The 25,826-nt window shown below is 48.5% G+C and overlaps 1 protein-coding gene across 2 annotated transcripts in view; it reads right to left on the reverse strand.

The window, feature by feature from the left end:
* The window catches only part of Slc24a4 (solute carrier family 24 member 4), a 132,600-nt gene that overhangs the window by 103,837 nt on the left and 2,937 nt on the right, over window positions 1–25,826 (reverse strand). The window lies entirely within an intron of this gene.

Below are 25,826 nucleotides of genomic sequence, written 5' to 3' on the forward strand. Positions count from 1 at the left end.
GATCCCCATAACCCGTGTGAAAAGCTGGCACAGTGGTGTGCACCTCTCAGGCCTGTGGTGGTGGGGACAGGAGAGGGAGACAGGAGGCCTAGCCTGCTCGGTGAAGTTCCAGGTCAGTGTGAGTCCCTGTCCCAAACAAAAAGAAGGGAGGAAGGTGACTCAGAAAAGGCACACAAGGCTGCCCTCTGACCTTCATACCTACGTATGCACTCGTGCACACTCACACAAACAAGAACGCATGCACACTGACTTACACAGTCTCAATCTCTCTCCTGTTAAAAACCTTCACCTTTGCTTCAGCCTGACTCCTTGGAAGTTCATCTTTCTCAATAAATTCTTTTGCTGTGCTTGCAAACAAACAAACAAATTCCCCACCCCAATGAAAAGCACCCCGCAAACCATTTCTTCTAGTTGGACATGCAGCATTTATTCTTTGTAGCTTGGTTACTTTTGTGGCACTCAATAAATATGACCAGCTTCTTCTTTGACCCGGGATTGCCTGATTCTTCAGGCAAACATCTGATATTGCTGATGTTGGCTGAGAAGCAACGAAGTTGTTCTCCTTGGGTCTTAGTTGTGTCAGGTCCTGCCACGGTTGACCCCCAACCTTATCCTTCCAAGGAAGCCTATGATATAGAGGCAGTCTTTGGTGACAAATGTCTCACGTCTGAAGATACTAAGGAAAGTGGCTATGATGTTGGAGGGGAATGGACTGCGCCAAAGCTGGAACTACGGTGACAATGGGAAGAAGGTGGCAGTACTCAGTCCTGGCACCAACCACTGCCTGTCTCCAGTGACCCTAGCAACCTGCCACACTATGTGGATCAGCTCTGCCCAGAAAGGCTCTGGTAGAGTATGAAGTCCCCAAACACATCATGGTATGGGAGGGAGCCCAGCACATCTGGGCTGGTGAGGAGAGAAGAACTGGAAACGGGAACAGAGCCAGGTCCCAGTGAGAACTGGGCACACCCGTGGCTTTCTCAACTTTGTCCTCTGTTTATAGGGGAAGAACCGATGCTGGGTCAAAGAGGAGTGATCCATGTTGCTGGGGACGCCTGAGCGTGAAGGATGCTCCAGGCCCTATGCACTTGGATTTCCACGCACCAACTGCTCACAGCGTCCCAGCCTGAGTTTCACTCTCTACATTTACCTTCCCCCGGGACGATTCTAGCTTGTTGTATTTAGGTACCCTGAGTCCAGAAATCCCAAATCCAAAGTGCTCCAAAGTCTGACATTTTCAGCAGCGCAATGTAAAGTTCCACACCCAACCTCATGTGACAGACCAAAGTAAAAATGCAGATACACTAAAAATATTAAATAAAATTACCTCCAGGCTACGGGAGTAAAGTGTATAAAATATAAATGAATCTCTTGTTTAGACTTGGGTCCCATACCCAACACATCTCATTTGTATATGCAAATATTCAAAACTGAAAAGCATCCAAAGCTCTCTTGGTCCCTAGGATGCTCACTCTGTGGTTAAAACAACAGACCAGTGTCTGCATGAGCTGCAAATGTCCCCACACCTTCATCTCAAAACATAAATGCTAGGAATGAAGGCTTGGGCTGCAGGGGAAGCTGGCACCTCTGGGGAAGTCACCCAAGCGTGCCATGTAGCTTCTGCCTGAGAGCAGGACCCACAGGGGCTGAGGCTGTCAGTGTCTGTGTGCAATGTCAGTTCTTGCTGCTGTGGTGGGTGACACTGGGACACACCTGCCCTTCTCCCACCTCTAGAGTTCACCCTCTGACCCTCCCTCACCTGCTAGTCCCCAATCACCCACCTTTAGGCCTGCACAGAGTGGCTGTGCCCTCAAGACCCCACCCCCCATTTCATGTCCTCTTCGGCACACATATCATTTCTCCGTGAGGGAGGCCTTTGCTAGGAGGCCTAGGGGAGATGCTAGCACAAAGGGTCCCCTCATTCTGCTCTCTTTTCTCCCTGAGGAACAGTTTTCAGGGCCTTGCTAGTCACCATACATCACCTCAGGGCACACACACACAGTGTCTCCAGTCAGGAGCTGCACCTCACCAGAGTCCCCAGGTCTCACAGGCACTGTCCTGTCAGAAAGGCGTGAGAGCTGGGTACTGTATTTCCCACACTCTGTCCTTAGCTCAGACAATGTAACTATTTCCTTCCAAAGACCGGACTGTAAGCATCATGGGTAGACAGTGATCTGTTCTGAACACCGCCATGTCTCCAGACAGAGAAGAGCCCACCTCACTGCAGGCATGCCTCTGATAAGGAACAAATGAGTCAAAAGTAGCCCAGGTGGGTAATGTGGAAGCTAGCCCGGGATCTGGACACACCTCTTCAAGGGGCAAGTTGGCATCCTGAGGCCCCAGCCTGGGCTCTGGGTTCCCACAGGCAAATTCCTAGGATCAACCTCATGAAAGGATCACAAAACCCAGGCAGTTCTCTTAGTGGGTAACCGTGGGGGGTAACTCCAGCCCTAAAGGACTGTGGCAGGCACAGGTGGGACAATTAGCAGCTTTAGAGACCTGAACTGGCTGCATAGGCTGACCACTGAGGAATCCATTTGTCAACCTGACCAACGTACCCCCTTTCTAATACCCAAGCAAGGTAAGGCTAACCAAACATCTGCAAAGAAAACGGTGTTAACAACAAAGGGCCTGTGGAGTGGGCCCCCGCATGGCTCAAACAGGAAAAAATGCTCAGCCTCCTTCATGAGGAAAGCAGTAACCAAAGCTTCACCCTCCACACTGACAACACCGTGGCAGCTGGAAAACTGGTCTCTCTTCCACGGAAATACGGCAAGGTTACCAACCAATGGGAGCTTGGTTAGGACCATGTGTCAAGATAGGTCCCCTCTGCAACATTGCAACATTGTAACATTGGTTCTGCCCTCTTTGGCTACAGCAGCAACAGTGTAAATGTGTGAGGATCACTGGGGAACCAGTGAAATGAGCACAGCCGACAGCACCCCAGAATGCTGGGCATGGGAGGAAGTGAAGGGGGGCAGACCACCTTCTCCTTATGATCAGGGCTGGCCTGCTAAGTCTGGAGAAGGAAGGTGATGAACAACGCCAGGGTCCGGCTGCTTACCACAGCAGGAAATACCTGGGCAGCCATACACCTCAAGTTCTGTATACATGGCTGAGTCTCCCTTCTCCAGTGTGCCTGGGGACAAAAAGTAGCTGGATTTTGGACTTCTCTGTACTTTGGAATGTCTATGTAGACTTTATCAGGTGAATATTCCCAATGGGTGAGTCCAAAATCCAAAGTGCTCCAAGGTCCAGTTTTTCTTTTTTATTATTTAAAACATTATAAATTTAAGTATATTTTGATCATATCCCCCCATAAGTCTTTCCAGATTCTTTCCCCTCCCTACCCACTCAAATTTAAGTTCTTTCTCACAAACACACAAAAAAACAAACAAACAAAAAAAAACCCAATGCAACAACAAAGTCCCCACACTCAAAATAAAATAAAATAATAAAATAAAATAAAACCATGACCCCACATTTCACTTTTGAGGGTTCACCCTCATGATCTGATCACTCTCCAGACTCCACTTCCAAATGCCATCACACTGAGGGCGGGGCACAAACATTTGGTCTTTCTGAGTAAGCCAATAGGATTGGCCCAACTCCACCCAACCCTGCATCAGCATTGGCTACTTTGCTAATCTGAAGAATCAAGTGTGGTTGCTGGTAACTTAGGACACAGTGGGTGCTAGAAATGGACACACATGGATGCCATCAATGTCATTTGAGATTCATGGCTAAGCTGAGGGAATTGAGAGACCATCTTCAGTTAGGTAACCAGGGATAAAAACCTGCATCCTTGGTCCTTAGCAGTGGTACCCAAAGCCTAATCTCCAAATGGTCCTGAGTCCATTCATGGCTTGGTGAACCTGACCCGTGAGGTGAGCTGCATCCTAGTGCATGTGTGATATTGCTGCTCGTGATTGGGGTGTATGACTGATGCCTACTTGAGTTCCTCTCTTCCGCAGGTTGCAGACAGTACCTGAAAGGGTAGAATGTTGAGACATGCATGTGAGGCGTAATTCCCCCCTCCACGTGTGTGTGAGTGTGTGTGTGAGTGTATGTGAGTGCGTGTGAGGCACAAACCTCCCCTCCATGTGTGTATGTGTGTGCGTGTGTTTGAGTGTGTGTGTGAGTGTGTGTGAGTGTGTGTGATTGAGTGTGTGTGAATGCCTTAAGATAGGTCTCTTAAGAGGTGAGAATTCACCAATTAGGCCAGGTGGGCTGGCTGACTCCATCTCTCAGTGCTGGGATTACAACTGTACAGCACCGTGTCCAGTTGGTTTTGGGTTGTTGTTATTTTGTTTTGATTATTTGTTTTGTTTTGTTTTTCGGGGATAGGGTTTCTTTGTGTGGTCATGGCTGTCCTGGCACTAGCTCTGTAGACTAGACTAGCCTCGAACTCATGGAGATCTATCTGCTTCTGCCTCCCAAGTGTTGAGATTAAAAGTGTGTGCCACCACCGCCCAGCTATGCCCAGCTGCTTTTAGGTGTGTTCTGGAGGTGGAACTAAGGTGTCTCATGTTTTTACAGCAAGTAATTTATTCACTGAGCCATCCTCCTAGCCCCTGCAATATGCTTTCTTTATAACCCAGCAGTCAAGGTTCCGGGAAGCAGCTGACTCTGAATCTACCGTGTTATCAATGGCATAGGTTAGTCAGCAGCAACCACTGTCCTGTGCTGACTGTGTATAAGTAGACTGTAGCAGGTTCCATACACAATCTGCCTGCAGCCGGAACGAGCAAATTCATTTTGCCCAGTCTGGCAAGTTCCCCTAAGGTTGTTTGCTTCGAAGGGAAGAGAATGTCTGTGGCCAGTCCCCTGGTTCTCTTGTCCAGTGTCTGCCAGGTGAAGAGACAGATATCTTCCCTGTAGACCCATTGGGTGGCTCTTTCTCAAATCCACAAGAGCCTCCATTTAGGAAGATGCTCATTGTGAAGCTCTTCTATGCTGGCACTGGCAACAGGACTCAGCTACAGGAAGCGTTGGAAAGCACGAGTCATTAACACACCTGACCCACGCTTCTGGCTTTCGGGTTCCCAACATTCACACCAGGTGTGGGAGCACACGTCTTTAATCCCAGGCATAGGCGGGCAGATCTCTGTGGGTTCAAGGCTATCCTGGTCTACACAGCAGTTGCAGACCCGCCAGTGACACATAGTGAGACCCTGTCTCAAAAAATATCTTTCTTGAAGTGACAGATGTGCTCAGAGTCTTGGCTATGCCATTGTCCACACCCCAATTGTGATAGAGCCCTGGAGTTTTCAAAAATTCTGCCACTGGGGAATGGAAGAAAGGCACAAGGAAATGGAAGCATTCCCTCCACTTGGGTATGAATCTATGGATAATCTATTATGCAGTCAGCTCAATATGAAAAGTTTAGCTTATAAAGGGAAATACCCTCTATTCTCAAGAAATGCCTTCCAGCTGTTATGACAATGGGGGACTGAGGGGGCTGAGGGGGCCTCAAGCCAGCCTTCTTACCTGAAGAAGGGCTTTGTGGGGTCTGTTCCATGGGCTTCCGGAACCTGTCACCACAAACAAGGCTTTTTCCTTGTAACTGGGTCATAACCCACCCTCGGTATAGTCGGCATTCTGTCCCAAGTTCTCTCTCCACTCTTGCAAAGCGCTCCTTGTAAGCAATGCCTGCCGTTTGGAAGCATCAGTGGTCCCAGGCAACAGAAAGCCATCACCAAAAGAACTCTTAAATGAGACTTTTTGAAGTCTGACTCTGAGAAAAATGAACCCGCAAAAGGTATCAATGATCAACCCTGAAACAGTCTGTTGATAGTCCTACTTCTAATGCTGAGTAGCATGGGGCCAGAGAAAGAGCCCCAGGCTCTGGAAACTGAGAACTGTCAATCAGCTTGGCAACCTCAGTTCAGTGTTAATAAAAGTTTTATTGTAACACATTCATTACAGATTCATGCTAGAGTGGCCAGGTTGAGTGGCTGTTGCAGACAAGGTGCATGCTCTCTTTACAGAGACAGTTGGTTGACCCCCTTATGTAGAGCAAAACTCAGTATAAAAGTGTTATAAAGTCAGTGTTTGAGAACCAGGCCCCTCTTGTCAAGCCTTGATCTGAAGGCTTGTTCCTAGTATTGCTGCATCTTGTTATGCAGTGTTTGGTTGATAGGCTGGGTGGCCTGCTCTTTTCTGAAGGGAAACAGAGGAACAGTGTATCTGGGAAAGAGGGGAGGTGAAGAAAGGGGGTCTGGGAGGAGTGGAAGGAGAGGAGGCTGCAGCCAGAATGTATTATATGAGAAGAATAAATAGACGAAGAACCAGGTCAGCTGCCTTAATGAATCCAAACACATGTGAATCTGCATGGTCAGGCTCATTGGCATCTCATGAATCAGAAGACTGGGGCTCACAGAGGCCAAAATCTGCTGAACCCACACTCTTAGAAGATAGGGTACCTGGCTCCATCTGTCAGTGTCTTCCTGAAAAGTCGGTCCTCACTCTTGCATGCTCACCTGGGGATGACAAGGGTGTACAAGTGGCTCTGGTACCTCATCTATTCTTTTTAAAATGAGGAGTAACTAATCTACCCATGAGATAGCTAGGTACAAGGCATACTTTCTTCAAAAGTGTGTGTGTGTGTGTGTGTGTGTGTGTGTGTGCGCACGCGCACGTGTGTGTGTTTCACTAACCTCAGGTGTTGTCCTCAGGCACCATGCATCTTTAGTTTGTGACAGGTTGTCTCACTAATCTAGAACTCTCCAGCTAGGCTAGATTGATGGGCCAGCAAGCTGCAGCTGCCATTTTTTTCTTACTCTTGGGGTCTAGGGTCTAATTTCAGGTCTCTGAGCTTGCTTTGTAAGTGTGTTCCCAATTGAGCTGTTTCTCCAGCCATGAAAGTACTTTTATAACCCAAGTATCTCCAAAAGGGTTTTAGACCAGAGTAAAAAGCTGAAGGTCAAGCTACAATGTGAAGAAGCAACTCTCAGGCAGGATGGATAACTACACTCTAATTCTGCCCTAATCGACAAGTTCTGGGTCCCAGTGAGAGATCCCATCTCAAAAATACAAGGCTGGGGCCAGTGATGTGGTTCAGTTTTTAAGGATGTACATGTGTAAAAACCTGGGTTCAAATCCCAAGTACTCACATAAAATGCTGGGCATGATCATGAGTCAAAGCCATCAACCCCAGGTCTGTGCTAGGGTAGGGAGCAGAGATAGAAAGATCACTGGGGCCTGACACCTGCCAACATCACTCCAGGCTCAGTGGGAAACCCTATCTCAAAGGAATAAGGTGGACAGGGAGTGATGGAACAAGTCATCTACTGTCCTCTTGTCTTTGCACATGCATATACAGGCATGTGCACCTGTACACACACACACACACACACACACACACACTGCCACATACTGCCACACATCGGTTCCCTTGTCCCACCCTAGCTGAGAGTTACATAGACTCTCTGGGATAAACAAACAAGGCTGATAGTGGATCCAGGGAAACGGTGTCCTTTGCCCTTTTCTTATGAGCAGAGGTCTTCGTAATGCAGTCCCATTTTCTATGACACTTTTTTCAGAGACTTTGACTTCGAGGCCATTCTTACCATGGTCTTCCTCTCAGGGATGCTTATCTTAAATCTGCAACACCAGGATCTTCTAGAACAAAAGTGCCCACACCTCCACCCAGCCCAGCTCAGTGGTTCCTAACATTGGCCTCATGTCTGACCAAGGAGGAAGTTTACCATCCACTCACACTGCCATGCCCAGGGTTATGGTGTTTGGGAACAAGGGACTTCCAAATCCTCCCAGGCCACTCTGTGGAGCAGCCATCATAGAGAACCACAGTCCCAGAACCTTCTGGGCCATTTTCTCCTCTCAGTGGAGCCATGGCTACCACAAGCAGCCATTGTGGCTTCAGACCACAGCTGGAAGAGAGACGCTTTCCACTTTTAAGACGGTTTTGGCAGCGAGCCGTCCCTCTCTCCTGAACTCAGGTTTTACCCTGACACGTCATCTGGGAGATGTCCCCATCTCGACCTCACTCACCCTTTCTCGGGGCTAGCACTGATTCATGAGTTGTGTTTTGCTTTGTTTTAGAGACAGAGCCTTAACGGCAACCCAAGCTGGCTTCAAGCTCGTGACTATTCTCTTGTGTCCCAATCTCTCAGATGCTAGGGCCACAGGTGGGAACCTTCACGCCCAGCTGCAGTACTTCCTAGAGCACTGCAGACGCTATGACACCTGGACTTGTCATGGATGCAGAGGCCATGATGTCCTTAGAGGGAAGAGAAACTATCAAAGTGAGCTCACTGTGTGCTGGTCACACCCGGAAGACACCAGCACGTACTTTCTCACGGCTTTTACGACTCCTTTCCCTTGGCCAGACACGGGAAGTACAAAGTTCTCATGGTTCCCTTTCTCTACCAGATAACTACACAGTCCTCTTTACCGTCTCTGGATCCCAGTGACCTCCAAGAGGCATTTCCAACTTCTCACCATAGCTCTCCAAGCCCGTCCTGGTCCCATCTCCTTACCCTCCGGTATTTAGCATGGATGCTAGATAGGCATTTACTTGTTCGCATGGTTATTTTATTCTCTGTTTTCTTAAACTAAATTAAACTAGCAGGCTTTGTTTGCTACTGGTCTCCCCAGTGCCTGGCCAGAATAACACATACACACACACACACACACACAGAGAGAGAGAGAGAGAGAGAGAGAGGGAGGGAGGGAGGGAGCTCTCACTAAAACCTCACCATCAAGTTCTCATCCCCATTCTACAAGTAAGGAAACTGAGGCACAGAGGGCTCACAACAGGCTTGCTGGAGGCCAGTGCAGGAGATGGCAAACCCATGCTTTAACACCAACCAGCACACTCCACATCCTGCGTGTGTTGGGGGAGGGGGGAGGGTTCATTGTGCAACCCATACTAGTGTTGAATGGGTAATCCTTCTGTCTCCACCTGTCATGTGCTGAATTATAGGGCTGTGTCACCATGCCTGGCTCAGTCTGCTCTCTTAACATGCTACTGGATAAAGAATCATTGATGAATGGTTGATGGTTGGTAGTGTTCCACCGCCAATGAGATCCCGACATGGGGATACCTTTGTTTTGCTGTGGGGTATAGTACACTTGAAGGGCTCACCCTCACTCCCGTCATTCTGTCCCTCTCAGGCCCCTCACACCTTCATTTCCTTAACAAAAATAGCAGCAGAACCCTGAAGTCCACCCAGGACCTGGCACGGCTTCCTAGACTTCTTGCTTTTGTACAGACAAAGACTGCAGTTTGGATAGAGGCAATGCTAGGACACTTGGCGGAGCAGCCAGAGAGTGCTCACTGGGCCAGTCTATCCTCCCTGCCAGTCTGAGGGGGTCTCTCTCCTGCAAGAAACCAGCCTCACCCCTCACAGCTACATCTGTGTCACTCTGACTAGGACTCCGTTCTTTGGATTGGACCCTCCCGCGTGTGTCAGTAGAGCTGTCAGTAAGTCAAGGCAGATGACAGTACAGGCTCCCAGAGCCCCAGGGCCGAGCTCCATGCAGCTTCCTCTACCCACGGTATCCAAATTACTCTTACCTTCAAGACCAATCCCTCCTGGAGGCCACCAGGAAAAAAGTCTCCTGCTCCGCTGGATTATGGAATGGCTTATTCTACTCCCAGGATGCACAGATACGAATGCCTCTAAGCATGTCTTTTCAGTTAATGGTGTTTCATGGTTTGACTTTCCTATGGGCTGACAATTTAAGGACCCTGAATGTGGAGCCCGTCTCCGTACCTAAGCCGTCTGCACACAGCATTAGAGCAATGCTCATTTAGTGGGTGGATGAGCCTATAGAGAGGCAGCCTTCCATTTGGCTTAGAGAGCGTGTGTTTCCTGAATGTGGAGCAGTTAGGTCACGCACGATGTTCACAATGTCAACTCCGCCTTTCCTCCCCCTCTTGTGGAGCGTTCCTTAATGTGATCTTTATTCTGTTCATCCACGGTTGCTGAAGTCTTCCTCCTATCAGAGGTTCTAGGATTTTTTGGATAATTAAGCAGGGAACAGATGGCTGAGCAAACTTCAGACCCAGAGGGGGCAGAGGAGGAATGAGAGTGGAATCCCACTGACCTAGGAGGCCAGAGAAACTGGTTAGGAAGATCCAGCCTCCAGGATTAGCTGTTCTTGAAGGCAAGCATCACTCAAGCCTATGGAGACCAACAGGAAATGTCTGATAAGTCTGCAGGTGCTCCTTCCTGGCTGCCAACTTCTGAAGAGAGACGCTAGGCACTATGTTTCCTGACAGCCGCAGGCAGAAGGTGGATCTCAAGACCTGATGGTAGCGGGAGGTGTGACGGGGTTCCCAAGGGAGTGGGAAAGCATCCGAGGTGACTATGATCAAGATGGAACATGTATAGAAATGTCAAATAATAGATAAAAGATTTTCTATTAGAAAAAAAAAGATTTGGGGGGCTGGAGACGGTTCAGGCATTAGGAGCACTGGCTACTCTTCCGGAGGACCTGAATTCTGTTTTCAGAACCCATAGTCATCTGTAACCCTAGTTCTAGGAATACAACGCCCTCTTCTGGCCTCTGTGGTCACTACATGCTGTGTGTGTGCATGTTTATGCATTCCTATGGGCATGCAGGTGCACATATGTGTAGAGAGGCATGTGCATGCACGTATGTATACATGTAAAAGTCACAGGTCAACCCCAGGTATCATTTCTCAGGTTCTGTCCATCTTAGTATTTTTGAGACAGGGTCTCTCACTGGCCTGGGGCTCACTGGCTAAGCATAGCTAGCAGGCCAGTGAGTTCACCCAGGGACCCACCTGTGTTCACCTCCCCAGTGCTGAGATTATAAGCATGTGCCAACACACTCCCACACATATGTGCACACTTATGTACATGCAGATGCACATAAGAATGCACACACATGCACACACAGCATTTGGGTGGCGATTTGCCTAGGGGTATAACTCAGCGGTACTGGATTTGCTTAGTATCCCCAACACCAAAAGTTTTAGAAGGAGAATGGTTTTATGGCTTTTAAAATGTGGGTTCTGGGGACGGAGCTCAGGTCTTCACGCTTGCACATGCTTTGCTGACTGATCATCACCCTACCAGAATTCTCCCAAGGGGGCTCTAGTTAAGAGCCAGTCATTGTGTTCGCTATTTTTCTTTGACCCCTTCCTCTGATATCACACATCACAATGGAGGACACCAGTCCTGCGGATTTTTTTGCCAGTTTGTTCAAACTACATTGGTCCACTCTCCCCAAGTGAAGAAAGATTGATAGCGATAGCCCACTGCCTCATGACACTAAGGTCAGGCAGCCTGTACTGGACGCAGGTTTTCTCAGCCCCAGGCTCGGCAGCCTGCCTGCGAACTGGTAGCTAAGACTGAAGGGAACATGTGGGCCCCGTTACCATGGGTTCACCAGCTCTGCTCCTGCAAACTGTGCTCAGGGAGCCAGGAAACAGATGTCCCCAGAGTGCCCAGAGGATGTGGCAAAACACTGCTAGGATCTAGAGCTTGCTGTTAGGTTAGGGTACGTGGGTTCTTTATAAAAGGTACCAGGATCAGACACCACCCAACGAACAAGAAAGACAACGAACTTTGGGGTTTGTTTTCATCAAGGCCCATCCTATGCCTTAAAAGTAATAACTGAAGCTATTCCCCCCACACTCTCATACATCAAACCAAAGTGCGCTCAGTCATCACAGTGCCAGACAGGCTGGCAAACCACTAAATAGTGGCTCCAGGGTTAAGCCATGCTGAGGTAAATCCCTGTCTCTAGGGTGGGGCGCCACTCACGAGCATGGGCTGTGTGGTCGGGAGCTGTAGGTCAGGGACTCCAGTCTCTTGAATTCTAAGTGGCAGGAGAAGCAAACACCACCATCCTGGTTGAGGAATAGGAACTCAGGTGCTTTGGGGGGCCTCTATCAGCAAAAACTCATCATCTATATTTAAAAAAAAATGATTCTTTGAAGCTACAGAGAGGCGGGTCCCAGTGTGGGTGCTGGCCTGCATCTGCATCTGCATCTGCTTGGTATTTCTTGTGAATACAGGCCTGTCCCTGGCTGTGTACCCCCATGACTCTCCCAGACTCCCTAGCAGTGGGGGACTTATGGGAGTCAAAGGCCAAGGTTGTTGTTAATCATCCATCTATCCCTTCAATCCTGTCCATTCCAACTTCATCTCCCTATACCCCCGAGACTGTGACAGGAACGCCAGGACAGGCAGAAGCTCTGAATGAGCCAAACCAACACAGGAAACACATCACGGGGCATCCTGGGATTCAATAGTTCCCAGTTCTTTTGGGGTGGGGTTGTCCTGGATCTCGCGAACTCACAGGGATCCGCCTGTCTCTGCCTCCCAAGTGATAGGATTGAAGGTGTGCACCACTACTGCCTGGATGAGTTGCCAGTTCTTGATCTGACCTTGAACTGCCAATGGATGTGAGTCTCAGCAACTGTGCCAGAGAGACTCTTCCATCCTTGGGTCATCAGGAAATTACCTAGGAGACTGAAACACTTGTATCCTGGTTCCCGCCTTAGAGGGTCTGAGTCAGCTGGTCCATGGGAGAACCTAGTATGGGTATTTTTATCTGCTCCCAGATGACTTTATGGCACAGCCAGGGCCAAGAACCTCAGCTAAGGATCTTGTTCCCCTGCAAAACATGATTTAATATTAAGTTTATGAAATTTTATAGTACAAACCTATTTTACATACATGTTCACAGTGGTATTATTTAAAATAACAATTTTAAGTAAAATTCAAAAATAGAAACAACTAATTGTCCATCAATGAATGAATAAATGAAATGTGGTTTGTAAATACAATGGAATATCATTTGATCATCAAAAGGAAAGGATCTCTAGGGCTGGGCAGGTAACTTGAACCATAAAGTGGTTGTTTTGCAGGCATGAGGACCTGAGTTCAGTTCCTAGAACCCGTGTTGAAATCTGAATGTTGTGGCATGTACTGGTAATCACAGTTCTGGAAAGGCAGAGATGAATGGATCCCTGGGAATCTCACCAGTCAGCCCTACTCACCTGGAGAGTCACAGGCCAATGAGAAACCCTGCCTTAAAAAAATGGCTGGGGTCAAGGGGAGATGGGGCTGACTTCAGGAGCAACACCAGGGTTGACCTCTGGCCTTCACAGACACCCCTCACCCCCCCGCCCACCCCCAATACATACACAGGGAAAGATTTTTGACACCTGCTACAACATAAATGGATTTTAAGACACTATGCTGAGTAGGTGAAGCCAGACAGCAAAGAAAAACAACGGGTGATCCTGATGATATGAGCAGTCACATTAATAGACTCAGGCAGTCAGGGGGTGGCTGTCAGCGGCTAGGGAGGGAAATGGGATCATGGTTAATGGGCACCGAGTTTCAGGTTACAAATATGAGAAAAAGTGACAGACATGGATGATGGAGATGCTTATACCACATGTGAATGTACCAGACTCACATAGTTAAATGGTAGATTTTGTTGCAATCGTTTCTATAATTAAAATGTCTACTTTTACAATTTAAAGATTTCTTGATTGCTAAACATCCCAGGACCTTGAATATATTACTGTGGTTCTGTCACTAAGAAAGCCTGAGTCTATGGTTTTGACGCAAACTATTTGGTTATGGAAAGTACCTTGAGGAAGGGGATAGAGCCAGGGGGAAGTCACCTTGTAGACCAAGAGGGATTCTCATAGAAGCTCAGGAGATGCTAGGGCAAACTCCAAATGTCTGAGCTCCAATAATGTGTGGGTCAAGGAGCTCAGCAGCCAGTGGGCATGGGTTGCCAGGACGTATGCCAGGCAAGTCCTGAGACCCACTGAGAAAGAAACAGAGACCAGGGAGGCCAAACAACTTTCTCAAGGCCACACAGCTCAGCAGCAGACCGGGAACAGAAACCCAGAGCAGGCAGGCTATACCGCCACCATCCTAAGTGAGGTTGACTGCCAGACAGGCAACCTTGTTGGCACCCAGGAGCTGGGCAGAGGTACAGACTTCAAACAGCTGCATTTCAGCAGGGGCCCAGGTGGACATGGGTATTAGTGGAACATGCTGTCTTCCTCTGCCACCCCCCTCCACAGCTGAAGATTCATGGTGAGCCAGGGCTATGGAGACCACAGCCAGATCCTTCCCAGGTGTGCAGTCTGCAAATGAGGAACCCACTGCTCCCACCTTCCCTTGCCTCTTCCTAACCGTATGGGTCAGCCAAAGCCTACAAGTCATTTAGCTCCTTGTCACACCGCACTAAATTGAGATATTTGCCACCTAAGGGAAATGCAGGCAAGGTTTAAATGTTCAAAGGAATTTCAAAGCGATTCTTTGTGGAGCCTACCCACTCCTGGGCCCACAGAAGAACTACCAAGAATTACAGATTGTAAAGAGGCAGTGTTGCAGAGAGCCTACCCCGCTGGTCGCTTAGCATCCTCCCTGTAAAGCTTCTACACTCCACTCTGTCTAATCAAAACCCTCAGGTGATGGGTTTCCCTGTGGTTTCCTGGGGAGGCTGACTGAGAAGCCAGTGTTCTGTTCCAGAGGCATTTTAAGCAGAAGAAGCTGGCCCTTGGTGCTACTTCTCCTGGACCTAGGATTCCCTGGGAGCAGGCCTGGCAGTCAGGTAAATTGCAGCAAGGCGGGGCCAGGAGCCCCTTCACACAGCCTTCCTTCCCAGCGGCTCAGCTAATAAGCCAGAACCTCTTAGCCGCTCTAATCTTGCTCATAAATCATTCTACCTTCTCCACTAATCGTCTTTATCAACGCTCCCTTGAACCTCTGCAGAGCCTCTACTCCCTTCCTAGAACCAGGCTTCTCTTAGACGAGGCCCATTGAGGTGGCAAGGCCCATGTCTGGTTCACACTGGCTTCTCAAGAACAGGCCAATGACCCACATCACTCAAGCAACCAATCTGGACGGCCGTTCCCAGGGTCAGATTCCATCAGCCATCTTCACAGGAGAGCTGAATATTGCCTCAGCAGGAAGAGGCCACTTCAGTAAGGGGTCAGGGGTCCCTCACCCTAGGAGTTCATCTCCAACTCGGTCCAGACATAAGGCAACCAGGCCATGGGTCCTCCTAAGGAGGCATCCCAGGTGCCCCCGAAAAGATTCAGCAGTGTGGTGGGATGAGGCAGAGGAGGACCTGAGAATGAGAGCCCTGAGACAGAAGAGCCTCACTGCAAGGGCCACAGGCCCTTCCTAGTCGTGTTTTAGAGACAAGACTCCATAGTCCATAATTCTCCTTGTGGCTTTAAGAACTTCCAATATTGCTTCTAAAAACAACATCTCTACCCAGTGGTCTAGGGCAGCAGTTCTCAACCTGTGGGTCACAACCCTTTTGGATTCACATATCATACAGATATCCTGCATGTCAGATATTTACACTACAATTCATAAAAGTAGCAAAACTACAGTTATAAAGTAGCAACGAAATAATTTTAGGGTTGGGGGTTCGCAGCACTGGGAAGGCTGAGAACCACCGCTCTAAGGGGACAATTGTGGGAGCAAAGCCTACTGGAATAACACGTGTAGCAAGCGGGGCTGGGGGAGTTGGCTCTGCGACTAAGAGCACACACTATTCTTGTAGAACCCAAGCAACCACCTGTTTTGTTCCCAGCACCCACCTGTAACTCCCGTCCCAGAAGACCTGATGCCAGCTACCCGTGCTCATGTGTGCATACATGCAAGTGCGCGCGTGCACACACACACACACACACACACACACACACACACACTTAAAATAAATCCCTTCTTTCAAGTATAATACACTACATGCCCACATCTGGGAGGTGCCATGTAGCAAGAGCACAAACATTGGAGCAACCCGGGATCCCCTCTCCATGATGCTTCGTGCTTCATTATTATTTCTGTCATCTCCGAATCTCCCATCCATCTGCCCAGCACCAGGAAACAGCAGTGATCTTTTCTGCTCCTCAAACCCCCCATGAGGGACGGTAAGCAGAGCCCTAACTTTGGGGGCAGCATAGAGAACTGGCCACCCTCTGGCCTCAGGAGTCAGATGCCCTATGACCAGCTGCCCCAGGTTCCTGTCCTGCACCTTCCCATCGTGACGGACAGCACTCAGACTGCGGGCCGTAATGAGCCCTTCATTCTTTAATTGATTTTGTCAGGTGTTTGCCACAGTGATGAGAAAAGCAGCGAAGACAGCCAGGGAGGCAAACCTAATGTCAGCTGGAAATATCCCCTTTGCCCTAGGGTCTCTCTGGCCTTCCTGTTTCTGCAGCCATTGTACGCACCAGCATGTCCTATCACCCCGTCTGTCCAGCAAGCACCCATCTGCAGCAAGGGACAGCTGACCACTGCATCCTCTGTGAAACCTTCTAACCACATCAGACCCTTCCATGTGCCTTTCCGGGTGGCACAGAATGAAGATAAGCCTACCTTGTCCTTCCAACCTGTGAGGACAAGGATGTCTCCATCCTGGCATCCTCCAGTGTCCTGCTTGGATGCCCAGTGAGTGTCTGTCAGAGGCATACTTTGGAGTATAAGGTAAAATTCATGCAATGTGTTTGGGGAAAGCCCTTCTTGGACTAGGGTGCCCACAGAGGAGTCCATGAGGAATGGAGGGGGAAGAGGAAGGGAGGGACTTCCTGTGCTCCCATCTCAGAAAGTGGTGGTGTGATGGACCGCAGAAGTCACCTGTGGTGGAGTTGACAATGTCTACCCCCCATCTTACACACCCAACAGATTCTGCACATCTCTTATTTAATGGCACCCTACACAAAACCATTATCTTTGCCTAAATCTCCTTACCATAGGTCCAAGTTGTTCCACCTTTTGTCAAATCTAAGCAAAGGGAGCATATTAAGCACAATGCTAACACTGATACATCTCAGTCTGAGTTCTCCATGTTGCCAGCACAAAGCCACGGAGCTGCTCAGAACCCACCAGGAATCCCTACTGCCCATAGACAGAGCACAGAGGTCCCTGGATGTTTCAGGCTCTTAATCCCAACATACATGACAGGATGATTCACTGACCCAACCCATCTAGGTGCCATGTGCCCTCAGCTTCCCCAGGCCCACTACTCCCTTGTCTGGGGGCACCCACAACCTGCTACCCAAGGAGCACAGGTTATGACCAGGATGCTTAGATTCAATTCTGAGCTAGAGACTTTGGAGAAGTTATTTTTCCTCCTTGTATCTAACTTACAGCTTTGGAAAAATGGAAACAAGGATGCCACCCCATTGCCCTACAGGGGGAGTGACCAGGATTGGCAAGGCCATGAACGCTAAGCACTTAGAACAGTGCCTGCTCTCTGACCTTCAGCACCCGCCTTTCCAACCTCTGGGCCTCCTTTCATGTGCTGTTTTCTCTGTTGACACTGAAGCTTTAACGCCTCTGTACATTCTGCCAGAAGTGCAGCGCTGTGCGTATGACAGGTTCGTTCCACAGATTTCTACCCCCTTAGCTAGAACAGATGTTCCCTGGAGGCAGAGTCCACACATAGGTCAGTTAAATCTCCCTATGGGCTCCGTGGACAAGCTAGCCCAGGTCAACATGTATCCAGCAGCTATACTGTAACACACAGATGGCTTCCTACTCCAAAGAAATGACCCCGGAGGCTTCCTTCACAGAGGTTTTACATATATGCAGTTACCTCAGTAGCACACGTTAGGCCTAAACGGAGTCAGTTGGTGTGGTATTTGCTGAGCTCTCACTGCCTGTGGAGTCCACAATGAAGAGTCAGATGCTTGTGGCGTGAATGAGATTAACCAGTGGTGGACACTTTGGAGCTAGTCTGCAGACAGACAGTCTGGATCTGACTTTTCGACATTGGAAATGATGTTATCATCAACAGAGTTCACACTCAAGAACCATGTAAGTAAGTTAGAAACACATACACACTCATACACATACACACCTTCTGCACACGAGCCACGGTTCTAGTCCAAAAACCAAACAAACCTTGCTCCTTTCCTCAGGCTGGAAGATAACAGAGTTCAAGTTCTCAGAACTAAAAAGTACAGAACCTAGAGACCAGAAGTCTCTAGAGTCCTGTCCTTAATCCTCAAAGTCCCCTGCGCGAGTGCTCCGGGACTACCCCATGGTGTCCACAGGTTAGAAGAGACCGTGGAGAGGCAGTGGCTACATCTGTGGGGTACAGCTCCCAGTGGGTAGATCGAAGGGCTCTATGCAGCCAGTCACCAAATTCTATAAACTGAGTTTATGCCTCAGCCTCAGAAGCAAGGCCAAAGTGCATATGACCCCTGCCCTCACAGAGGTTAAAGGCTAAAGGGTAAAGACTAGAAAATGCCTGTGTCGTTTCATCTGCAGCCAACTGAGATGGTGATCTCCCGGACTTGTGACTTACCACGGCTGCTGGGAACCAGTTGGCAACTTTATCTCGCCCCCGTGGTATATACCTACACCGCCCCACCCCCTCTTGGCTACAGAATGTTACAATCTACGTTATCTGCTGTAGCTCTCACCTTAGCTACACTGGCTGCTTGCTAACTCCCTGAAGTCTCATTACTCAGGAGTGTGCCACCACTCCTGGCTGCTGTTTGTTTTCTCTGTCCCCTCAGACAGCCACTGAGTGAGACGCGGCTGTTGTCAGTATGCATTCCTCCAGGTACAGAGGAGATACGGTGACTTTCAAACGCCGCCAACGGCGCCATCTGCTTAGCTGTCCTTCCCTGCTACCCTGAGCCTTTGAGGTCAGCCTCCTCCGTTCAAGTCTGCACCCCTTTGCAGCAAGGATTAGGTCCCTTCTGGCTCAGAGCGTCACACAGAGCCAAGCAGGCAGATACCTAAGAAATGAGTGCTATGTTGCAGTTGCTCTGAGTATAAGGCCGGGGCTGTACTTTTAACTGAAGCATCAAAGGAAGCTAAGGGACCACAACCCAATAGAACATAGCCCCATCTGCCCTGGGCAGAGCTCCCGTTCCTTCACTCTCAGCCACCAGTGACTCCCCTTCCTTTCCCAACGGGGATATTCACAGCTTTCCCTGAGAGAATCCAGTGTGGTCATTTGTCTTCCTTTTCGGTGAAATGCCACGTTCCAATACCTCCTTAATAATGGACCACACCACATACTAAGATCCCGTCTTAAGTGTGCTACTCCCGTGTGGAATCACATGGCTATATTGCTTCTGCCAGAGGCGGCACGTGCTTAATCATTTCCATTTTTAACCCACATAGGAACACTCCTCAGAGTTCAACAGGAAGCCAAGTAGGTACGCTCTGGATTGCGGGAGGCCTGAGAGTGGCTGGAATATCTGTCAGGAACAGAGAATCTGCAAGTCAGAGGGCAGTAGATGGCCCAGCAGGGAGGTGGCTTTGCTAGCAGATGACCCCAATAGTTTGGATAAAGGGGGATACTGGTTTTTGATTGCAAACAAATCAGTATTAGAAACTAGAAACATACCAAGAAACAAAATGATGTTCGCTGCTGCCGGGCATGGGTACACCTCATTCCTCAGAAGGGCATCCAGCAGGGAGAGGCTCACTTCTCTAATTTGTCTTTTCCTACCCCATTTACGATAACTATGGATCAGGAAATAGGCTCACAGTTCAACACCCTCCCTTACTCCTTTTAAAGACAGGGTCTCACACAGCCCAGGCGAGCTTTGAACTGGCTATAGAGCCAACCACAATCCTGAACTGCTGTTCCTCCTGCCTCCACCTCCGAAAGGCATGTACCACCACACTCAGTCTTAGGCAGTGCCAGGGATGGAACCCAGAGCCTCATGCATGCTAGGAAAATACTCTACCAACTTAGCTACATTCCCAGTCCACACTTTATAAGCTGGTTCCACGGGGGACTTTTAAGCAATCAAATCATATGGTATGAGTCGGTAACAGTGGACACCCATCGTTCAGAAGCCACAGAAGAGAGGACAGAGTGACTGCTGAAGTCAGCTGCAGGCTTTGGTTAACAACAATGTGTAAATGTGAGTTCATGTGTGCAAATGTAACACCCTAAGGCTAAGTGTAAAAAGCTAGGTGTAACCTGCTATAGGGCCAGGACCGGGGAAGTATGTCTCTATATTTTTTGTTTGTTCAATTTTCCTATAAACCTAAAACTTCTTTAGAAATATAATTATTGAATATATTCTCCTATCTCTCTTTCTCTCTCTCCCCACCCCAATCTCTGCTTTTTGTTCCCTGGGTGGCCTTGGTCTTCTCATCTGCGGAATGGGAGCATCAATAGCCCCTATGCAAAGAGTTCTTAGAAGAAGCGACGCAGGGAATACTTAGAACGTGCCCAACACATGGTGGCCAAGGCATCAGTGCCATGTGCTAGGTACCACTCAAGAACTCCATCTGCCAAGTGGCTTATGTCTCCTGGCAGCCTGGTAAGGTGGGTAGGAACTTCTATTCTCCTCGTGACAAAAGGGAAAACTTGAAGCTTAGAGATTACATAACTTGTTCAAGGTCACATCGCCCGGTAAGGCATAAGCTGGGACTCCAACCCCAGTGTCTGCTTTCACCACACAAACCACCATCTCCAAGATGGGCAGACCCAAGTCTTTTCTTGCTCCCAGAAATCTTCCTACCTATCCAGTACCGCCTCATGTTGTTCACGGGTGAGAGAGGTAGAGAAAGCCCAAATGATAGGCAGAGTCTTGGCATTGCTGACATTAGAACCAGACTTCTGCCTCCCAAAGCACTGGACCCCTTGACTCTATCCCACCTTCTCCCCACCAAGCAGCAAAAACCGGGCACACTGAAGACTGATTACTGTCTTCCTCAGCCTCTACTTATGACCAGGTTGGTGGCTCTATCACCATACTGTCCTTGTAGCCTGTACCCAGCACCTCTACCCAATCCTGATGTGCTTTTTGCAGTTTAGTTCTCCTCTTCCCCTTTCTCCCTCATGCTTTCGGCACCTCTGCTTCCTGCATTGTGTGCGACTGTTGCCCGGGCACCTGTCCAGTGACGTCATCTTCCTGGGCCAGCTGGTACCAGCTCCAGTTGTCATGTCCCTCCCTTCCAAACCCATCACCACATACTTTTATGCACACCCTCCCTCACCTCCTTCCGCTACAGAAAGACAAGCAAGGGCAGAGTCACAAAAGCAAGTGGATCTCAAAGCATCCTCCATCCAATACCTGCATCAGCTCCTCTGCTCCCCTGAGCATCCTCCATCCAATACCTGCATCAGCTCCTCTGCTTCCCTGATAAGCTACAAGGCCCATCATCCTCAGTCTCTCTCAAGCTGGTCATCAGACTGCTCCTCCCAGTCTTCCTCCCAAGGACACACAGCCAGCAGGCATTTCAGAATGCACATTCAAAAGAAGAAACCTCAATACAATACAGCAAACTCTACAGGAAAGCCAAATCCCTCAGCAGCAATGGTGGGGCCGGGGGGAGTGGGGAGGGAGAGCACACCAACCTCCTCTCTCCTTCACCTCTCTTTTAAAGATGCAGGATATTAGAAGCCCAAACTACAGGGTAACATAGCTGAAAACAAGGCACTCTCTCAACCTCAAATGTCAAATTGGGTGGGGAGAACTGCTCTGCCCGGTTTAAAAGGAAAAAAAAGAAAGAAAGAAACCCAAGTAAGAAGTAAACATTTTTCTATGTAAAAATGTTCTAGTAAAATTGTCCTCAGAATTTGAAATCCTTCGAAGATAAGACACAGCAAACTAAGGAAAGTGTGTTTCCACAAGACAAGAGCCAATGTTTGGTGTCATGCGTGGTTAACTCATCCCCATCAAACTCCATCAACAAAATGGCTACCCCAGCTCCGTCTTGACACCCGAGTGAGCAGGTGGAAAACCAAGCATGTAACAGTCCTATAACATGGGGCAGAGGGTGTGTTACATGCCAAACACCACGTTAAGGGGCTGATGAGTGGTAACGTGTATGATCCTAGCCAGCCTCTGTAATGCAGATGTAATTATTACGCCTGCATCCCAAGCTGCAAATGGGAAAGCTGAAACGCATGCCATGGTTTGGGAGAACAAACGAGGCTTTCGTGCTGTGTGCTCTAGAGTAGGGAGCAATGCAACAATGGACAGGATGGGCACGTGTGAGGGGCTGAAACAAGACGGGGTGGTTTGAGGGTCCACTTGGACTAGCCAGGGGCAACCTTTGGACAGTAGCGATGAGCAGTGGTGGTGATGAGCAGAAACCTACGCCAGATAAAGAGGCCACCATGCCCAGAAGCCTTAAAAGTTGTATCTGCCCCTGAGCCTGGTTTCCAGTTCAGGGCTGGGCCTTGGCATCTACATTCTCCAGGAAGTGTCTCTTTCTGCAGGCCAGGGTTGAGACGAGCCATCCTTAAACTCTAGGTGTTACCATCAAGAAAGGCGTGGGGACTCACTGGTTCCTTCTATAGACTGAATGGGCTTCATGGCCCCAATCCTCATGTTGAAGCCCTTGTCTTCTATATGGTAATATTTGGAGGTGATGACTTTAGGTATATGGGGTGGGAGTTAGTGTTAAATAAGACCATGATGGTGGGGTTCCTATGATGGGATTAGTGGCTTCATATGAAGGAGGAGCAGGAGGAAGAGGGGGAGGGGGAAGGAAAGAGAAGGAGGATGTAGAAGAGAAGGGAGCTTCATTATGTTTTCTCACTGCCATAGGAGCATGCAGCAAAAAGACAGCTCTCTCTAAAGCAGGCAGAGAGCCCTCACAAGACACCAGGGCAACCAGCAACTTGATCTTCAGTTTCCCAACCTCAGAACTGGAAGAAAGCATCTGGCTAGCCACCCAGCCTAGGCTATTTTGTTAGAGCAGGCAGAAGTTATAAATGAGGGACTCAAGGCCTCTGTCATGTGTTACTATGGTATAGAGTTTGTACACACCCAGTACTCTGCCTTCTGTAGTACTTGCTCTGTGTATAGACCAGCAATTCTCAACCTATGGGTTGTGACCCCTTTGGGGGGGTCACAAGGGAAAACATTGTAAAACAGATATTTACATTACGATTCATAACAGGAGCAAAATTACAGTTATGAAGTAGCAACGAAAATAATTTTATGGTTGGAGGGATCACCACAACGTGAGGAACTGTATTAAAGGGTTACAGCATTAGGAAGATTAAGAACCATTGGTATAGACTGCAAAAAGAAATATCTAAGGCCTGGAGGTCAGATCGTACCTTCAAGCTTCTGAGGGAAAATTATGATTTTCCTATAGACGACACTGGCCATAATGCAGTAATTATTTTTATTTCCCTATGTGAAGAATAAATAAACAAATACTTAGGAAATTTACTATGTTAAACCAAGTCTAACTTTTTATTAAATATTCACATATGATTTTTCAGCACTGGGACAACCGAAGGCAGAGCCTTGCGCATGCTAGGCAAACGCTCCACCATAAGCCATGCCTCCAGTCTAGCATTCGAACACTCATCCATCAGCTACCTGCAAGTGTCCAGCAGTGCTCTAGCACATGCTCACTGGCATCTGGTGTACACGTGACTCACTGGGGACCTTGTTAGGTTGCGTATTCTGGATTAGTGATGCCCCTACAATGAACCTCTGGGCCCCAGCCTTGGCAGCACCAACTCTGACTTCCTCTTGGAAATACCTACCACACTCTTGACGAACATGGGCACTGCTCCACTCCTGAACTTCTAACCTGGAGCCCCAGCACCTTTATCACAGCTGCAGCCTTGGGTGAAACACCAACAGGTGTTTCAGCCACATCAACCTCCAAGTGCCCGGGCGCACAGCCTCTCGGGTTCCCAGCAATGCTAACCCTCAGGAGCACGGCCGCACTGACTCCTACGTGCACACCGACTCCCAGGTAGAGCTTGGAGAAGTAGCTTTGCTTGCTAACTCCAGATGTTTAGCCTGTGACAGAAGCCTAAGACAATCTAGAGCTCCATCTTATCTGACCTAAATAGGGTTATCATAAGGCCAAGCCAACAGAACATGTCTCGGGGTTCAGATATACTCTTGGAAACATTCAGAGCCTGCAAGGACATTGGAATGGCCTTTTGGTGACCACCTTCCCATGATAGAACACAATTGAGTCCAGAGACTGGGGGAGCTGAGTTATAGACACCTCTGACTTCTGACCCCATTCCAGTTAACCAAGTCAATCATTCCCCTTGTTTGCTAAACTCAATAGGGAAGGTTTCTGCCACTGAAACAAAGGGCAACCTCCTCTATACCCAGAACCCCAGCAGACCAGCTCTTTCTCCTGTATGTATCAAAAAGGAAGTGTCTCCTGCAGGACTGACTATAGGTCTCTGTGATCCTTCATTGTTACCTGGCTTTTCTGGGTCCAGATCTTGTCCACTGGCTATAAGCTACCTAATGGCAGAGATTGCCTCTTGTAACCTGCTTAGACTCCACAGTCTGTGTCCACATGGGAGCTGGCATAAATAATAGCAAATGTTTGCTGAGATGTAAACTAGAAAGATAGGAGGCATAGAAGGAAGTCCCTACCTGGCCTGGGAAGACTTGGGGGTGGGAAGGGCATGGCACTTTGGGTGGTTTGAATGAGAATCATTCATTGAATACCTGGTCTTCACATTGGTAGAACTATTTGAGAAGGATTAGGAGGTGGGCTTTGTTGGAGGAGGTGTGTCATGTGCTGGACTTGAAATTTCAAAAGCTCTGTGCAATTACCAGTATGTATGTGTGTCTTTCTCTCTGCCTCCGACTTGTGGATCAAGAAGTGAGCTCTCAGCTGTTTCTACTGCTCCACCATCATGGACTCTCTGAAACACTACACCCAATTAAACATTTTTTTTATAAGTTATCCTGGTCATGGCATTTTGCCAGAGCAATAGAAAAGTAACTAAGGCAGCACCAGAAGTCAGGTAACCCAGAGAAAAGATCTTAGAAGCCACTAAACTGGCCTTTATGTCCCCATCTTTACAAAAATACCATGAAGACTGTTGTATGTCACACATCAAATGTGCTTTCACTGCATCTTCTCATTGGCTGGGACCTTTTCATGTGCTAGGCTCCACTCTGGATATGGTCAGGGTAAAGTGTAATCTGAGTGTTAATTATTGCTAAAGAAATGGGTGGTTTCTGGCATTTTCCTCTCCACAAGACAAGGCCAGTGCCTTCCTGCGAGACAGAACACACTGCATGAGTGTCCGTGCAACGCTTTTTGACCAGACTGAAAATACAGGGACCATGATAGAGCAGAAGAAAACTCTAGCATTAGAAGTGGGGCCATGTCTAATTCAAGAGGGCACTTCTAGAATGTCAGGTCCCTGGGATGACAGAAGGGATCCAGTACTACCCATCCCTGGCATTACACATGCTAATGATTTAGTAAACCCCTTGGCAGGAGCCAGGGCGGTACCAAACTAAGAAGATGAGCTGGGAATGTAATGGCAGCAAAGTACCACTGCCCATAGGGTCGCTGTGATGGGTTGGATGCCCAGGCTCGTAGGAATTACAATGCTGCTTTGAAAGTGCTCACTACTCCTCCATTCTCCAAAGAGAGCTTCATGGTGCTGAACTCTCTGTAAGCAACACAGTTTGGAGACAACGAAAACCTTCATAAGCACATGGAACCCCAAACACAATGTAGGCACATAGACCAGGGCTCCAAAGCTAGCTTCAGTGCCAACAAGTTGTGTGACTTTGAACAACTTGCATCTCTACCACAGACCTTTCCTAACCTAGAGAAGACATTGCCTTACTCAAGCCAGCACCAGAAGCCTGGCGCTTCACATCCAAGCCCACTCCTTTCCCCGGGGATATCATCTCCTACACACAGCCCTCTGCAGAACCTCTCCAGATTCCTCAACAGCCCAGAGCAGGCAAGCACTATTCGAAAAGGCACTACTCTATAGGCTAGAAATCCCAGAAAATTATGTGATTGCCCAACAACTCAGTAGAAAAGTCATCTACAACAAAATCTTCCATTTCCCTCAGGACTTTTGAATTCTTCACCCCACTGATGGATCCAGAG

The sequence above is a fragment of the Arvicola amphibius genome, chromosome 7 (genome assembly GCF_903992535.2).
Source record: "Arvicola amphibius chromosome 7, mArvAmp1.2, whole genome shotgun sequence".
NCBI lineage: Eukaryota > Metazoa > Chordata > Mammalia > Rodentia > Cricetidae > Arvicola > Arvicola amphibius.